Source organism: Curcuma longa, chromosome 11, assembly GCF_044706935.1.
Source record: "Curcuma longa cultivar G26 ecotype Majalengka, Jawa Barat chromosome 11, ITB_CL_G26_1.1, whole genome shotgun sequence".
NCBI lineage: Eukaryota > Viridiplantae > Streptophyta > Magnoliopsida > Zingiberales > Zingiberaceae > Curcuma > Curcuma longa.
The window spans coordinates 1,896,852-1,902,686 of NC_133871.1; the positions used below are offsets into that span (position 1 = coordinate 1,896,852).

The following is a 5,835-nucleotide window of genomic DNA, read 5'->3' on the forward strand; positions in this document are numbered from 1 at the left end:
GGGAAATCTATTTTAGTGGCGGTTATTCCAGCGGTTCTCTAAAACCGCCGCTAAATGGTTTAACGACACCGGTATCAGCGGCGGTTTGGTAAACCGCCGGGAAATGATTTTGCGGCGGTTCCAAACCGCCGCTAAACGAATTTTAAACCGCCGGGAAATCCTTTTTTTCTTGTAGTGATAAACTTATTCAATGACATCTCATTTTTTAAAAAATGGTTCATATATAAATAAAATTGGAGAGGTTAGACCCCCTCAAATGTACAATTAAAAGATCAGCATCATAGCCCAGACAGCACTAGCCGTTGAGCACACATATATGACCGATCACACAAGAAACTACATCAAACCTATGACACCACCAACACCAAGACACCACCAACACCAAGACATCATAGCCCTGCATGTCCACACATCACAGTACTTACATGCTCATCTATGGGTCATACAAAGCACCACAGACCACAAAACCAATCTTATCTCAGGAACAGATTCACTGACAACTTGGATGCTATCATGATTTAAGATCTACAAACCGATACACATGAACCTGCACTTTGTGAAAAATTCAATCAAAATCTAGGATAATGCCTTGATAACGCATTAGATTTTGTGCCTCCCATATATATATCAAACTAAAAATATCGAGGTAACACGTCTAAACACTATCATAATATTTTGACTAAAATTGCTACACTATACTATCAAACTATTATAATATTAATTAAAATTTATTCATAACTGTTTTAGTCAAAATTACTATAAATGTTGAAATGTATTTTTAGTTATCTTTTAATATATTTTCAATATGTGATCGTTTTTTAATTTTTGCCCTTGCTAATTTATCTAATAATTATAATATTTCTAGCTTACTTAACAGAATAAATTAAAATATGGAAATATTAATTACTCTAAAACTGTAAATATATTAATTTTTAAAATTTGATTTCTCAACAAAACAGTGCAATTAATTCAAAACATGTGATTATGATTTCAATTAACTTGATTTTGTTAACTTAAATAAATTAACGTATAGTTAATTAATTTCTCTACTTATCTATATTAAATACCAAAAGCTAAAGAAAAAAGCAATAAAGGCTTCTCCAGATTTCATGCTATAAAACGTTTTTTAATTAAATATTTTCTATATTATAATTAATATTTTTCATTTAAGCTCCTGCCATTTTTAGGCTGTTTTCCTTTTTCAGTTACAACCGTAAATTCTTTCTAATTAATTATTTTCCTTTTAGAATTTTCTTAAAACACCCAATTTCTCACTGGCATCCAATTTTTATTCAAATATTTATTTGCATTAAATTAAATTAATTAGAAGACTACGAATTTCTGACATTTTACAAAACACAAATGAAATTAATATCCGTTCGAAAAATATTTAATTCAAAATTAAAATTATTAAATTTCAATCAAAATCAAACATTTTATCAAATTTAAATTTATAATATTTTATTTAATTATTCATATATCGTTGACTCAAATAAAAGTTTAATTATCTTTATACAAGATCCGAAAATAATTCAAGTTGAATTTTACTCAAATTATAATTCAATTATATCAAATAAATCAAGGCGTATCAAATTCAAAATCAAATTTAATTTCAAATTAAGATGTAATTAAAATTATTTATATTTTTAAAAATTTAAATATTAAATTCGAATTTAAATATTAATAATTTCATAGTAATCCGATATAATTTCAGCATTTGCCGCCTTTTTATTGCAGCCATCCCCCACCTGTGACACGTCACGCATGACGCACGCAGCCAAAAAACCAGCAACCTCCGCTCTATAAACGACTCCACTTTCTCATCCTCATCCACTCCAAGTTAAGCGACCGGCGCCGGCGGCCATGATCACGATGATGCCCCTGATGAGGCCATCCCCGCTTCTCTTGTTCGTCCTCTTCTTTGTTGTTCCAACAACTGCCGGTCCGACCACTGACACGTCGCCTTCGAGAAGGATCCGCACCCACAGGCTGCACGCGGCGGGTGGAGGCCGATCGAGGACGTGGAGGACTCCCACGTCAGAGAGATCGGCGAGTTCGCCGTGGAAGAGCACAACAGGCGGGAGCACGGCGAGCTTACCTTCGATAAGGTGGTGGTGAGAGGCAGGTGGTGGCAGGGAGCAACTATCGCCTGGTGCTGCGGGCCAGGGACGCCGGCGGCTCGCCGGCAGACTACCAGGCCTTGGTGTATGAAAGGGCGTGGACCAATTTCAGGCAGCTCAATTCTTTCGTGCCTATTGAATCGTAGCTTCTGTCGACGGCCGATCCAGAAGAAGCTTTATAGTCTCGGATTGTTCGAAAATAAAATCCTCCGAGCGACTTTCCTCACTTTTTTTTCGAAGTTATCTTTCTCTTTCCATTTCATTTATAGACGAAGATATCTATAACTCGGCCGGTGTTCCAGCCAAATGTCGTAGAAGGTCAAGCCACCAGTCAACGGACTATCTGATAAGGGTGATCCCCAATCAAAGTTTATATTGGGGAACTTCAGGGAGTCTCTCTTTGAACGGGTCCTGAAATATACTGAACAAGGGAGGTTAGACTGGCTCTCCCGGGGGATCCCGATGAGCCACTCCGACGCTCAAGTTAGGATTTCTCGTGAGGGCAAAAGGAAAGGAAAAGGAATATAGTGTTCTTTTTTCATACCGTCCCCCTGCATGGTCCTGAGTTACTCCTTTTATAACCAACCTTCGAGGCTAGTCTGGGAAGGCCGCTACTCTATGCCTCGGATACGGATATTATCACCAGAAGAACCTTCCCTTTGTCCCTCCTATCCTAGGCCATGCTTATAGGAGGAGCTCGTAGGGAAAGTCAAACTGATCTTCCATGCCCGTTTCATGATAATGCGTGCAAACCATGACGCCACGTATAAATACGAGGAGCGCCATTAATGCGCTGAGGGGTCACCATTAATGCACGCCGGACGTCGAAAGTAATGGTGTATAGCACACCGGCCTTGAGCCTTCCCAGCGATGGTGGCAGTGGTTGGTGTCGAGCAGCTAGGGCCATTAGGTTAGGCCTGTGTGCTGAGGGGTCACCATTAATGCCGGGACGAGATCCCGAGAGTTGAGCGAGTATGCCGGGACGAGATCCCTTCTGACGGGGCGAGAGGGCTTGCCCCCGTGGCTTGAACTTTGACCACACACTTAGCCTTCCGTGACTTCCCGCATCAGCCGGTTTTATGATCATTTATGCGAAAGTAAATCGAAAAATTATAATTGATCAAGATGAAAAAGAATATTATCTGGGTTTGTCGAGATTCGAATTCTTATCCTCTTATAAGATTCTATTCCATTTATACAATTCTATTCCATTGTAATTAACTCAGTTACGTCTCGAAAACTAAAAAAATAATTAAAAAGAAGTTTAATTTGGAATTAATTTGATCAATTTTTTTCAAAAGAATAATTAATAATTAAGATAATACAAGTTAGATTTTTTTAAAATTGATATTAAATATTTAATTTAAATCGATTAATTTTAAAAATAATTGATTCAATTTTATGAATATTTTTAATTAACTCATCGTTCTTAAGTCATCTAATCATTAAAAAAATTTATACATTAATTTATCAAGGTATATTTTGAATTTGTCGAGGCATATTTTGTTTGTTTTTGATAATTGCATTAAGTACAAATCAAAATTGCATAGAACCTTTATAATCGTTCTCTTATAAAAGTTAATAAATATGCTTATTGGCTCATTAACTTTATTTGTAAATATTAACAAAGAGATGTTCAAGTAAATCTAGATGGTAAATTTAGAATATAATTTTTATATATTTAAAAATTAATTTTTAAAATATTTATCTCCATTATAATTTAAATTTTAATCTTCTAAATATATTTAAATAAATTGTATTCACTCATTTACCATCTTAAACACTATTATAGTATTTTTAACTCAAACTGCTAGCTACAATATATAATAATATTATTCTAACATTAATTTAAATTATTTCAATTAAAATTTCTCCATAATCATTTAGTCGAAACTATTATAAATATTTTTAAAAAAGTATGTTTAGCTACCTTTTAATATTTTCTCAATATATGATCATTTTGATTTTTTATAAAATTTTTGCCCTTGTTAATTTATCTAATAATTATAATATTTCTTAACTAACAGAATAAATTAAAATATGGAAATTATTAATTACTCTGAAAATATTAATTTTAAAATTTTGATTTCTTAACAAAACAGTGCAATTAATTCAGAACATGGGATTATGATTTCAATTAACTTGATTTTTTAACTTAAATAAATTAATGTATAGTTAATTTTTATACTTATCTATATTAAATACCAAAAGCTAAGGAAAAAAGAAATAAAGGTCTCCAGATTTCATGCTATAAATCCTTTGTTAATTAAATATTTTATATTATAATTAATATTTTTCATTTAAGCTCCTGCGATTTTTAGGCTGTTTTCTTTTTCAGCTAAAACCGTAAATCCTTTTTAATTAATTATTTTCCTTTTAGAATTTTCTTAAAACACCCGATTTATCGCTGGCATTCAATTTTTTATTCAAAAATTTATTTACATTCAATTAAATTAATTAGAAGACTACAAATTTCTGACATTTTACCAAAAATAAATGAAATTAATATTTAATATTAAAAAAATTAAAAAGCTTTTCAAATATGTTAGAAAAATATTTATTCGAATTTGAAAATTTTGAATTCCAATTAAAGTTGAATATGTTTGATAATTTTCTCGAGTTGAATTTAAATTTATAATATTTTATTTAATTATTCATATATTATTTGTGAGTCGAACTCGAATTAAATTTTGAGTATTTTTACATCATTTTAATTTAAATATATTCAAATTAAGATTCAAAAATATCCTCACTTTTTTAAAAACATGATGCATATAGAAGACGGATAAAAAATTAAAAAAAATTATCAATATTGCACGTAGAAATTGGGGTATAAAATTAAGGTCCTAAAATAGATAATGCATACTCTTTGAATAAGTCTCTGTCCGTCGAGGAGGAGGAGAAGAAGATTATGATTATCTATTTCTGTCATCTGGAATCTTTTCCTCGAAGAGATTTGCGGTGAAGATCAGCGTCGACGTCGTCGAATACGTACGAGCGGATGCAAAAACGAGATAACTAAATAGATGTGAGTCAATTTAAAAATTAATATTTTAAAATAGAGATAAAATTAGAATAAAATATTTTTGAATTCTCTTTTCTTTTTCTTATATCAAATTGGAGTATAAAAAATTATAACGATTCATGAACATGTAAAGGTGAAACTTATCCGTCTTTTCTCTTCCCCTTCTTAACTTACCTCATCTCAAAAAGGGTCAAAATTCCCCTTTCTCTTATTTACTCTTTCCTCTCCTTCCCTCACCTCCTCCCAAACAAAGCGGTAATCTACAATACCATTTTTCAAAAATGTGCCTGATGTTAAAATTATTAAAATGCCCCCCTCTTGAGTTATAATTTTTACATAGTAAGACATAGTTAATGAAATTAAATAATGAGTCTAATAAAACCTACCTGATTATTTAGAGGTTATTAAAATTTATTTATTAGAAATAATTTTTGTCAAAAATTAAAATAATGCTCCTTGTTTTTTTTATTGTCAAAAGGGCCACCTTAAGTTTTAAAATATTAAAACAATGCTTAATTCCATTTTTCATTAAAAAATATCTTTCATCCAATACTAGAGCTTTTACGAAAATTATTTAAAGCAAAATTGTGATGCATGTGATATTATTAAATAAAAAAATTTAACTGAATCCAAAATTCTTTAAATATTTTAAATTAATCAAATTTATTTATTTATTATTATTTATAATTC

The 5,835-nt window shown here is 31.3% G+C and overlaps 1 pseudogene; it reads left to right on the forward strand.

Annotated features, from left to right (window-relative positions):
- The first annotated feature begins 1,863 nt into the window (after positions 1–1,863).
- LOC141837858 (cysteine proteinase inhibitor 1-like) lies at positions 1,864–2,266 on the forward strand (annotated as a pseudogene).
- The last annotated feature ends 3,569 nt before the right edge of the window (positions 2,267–5,835 follow it).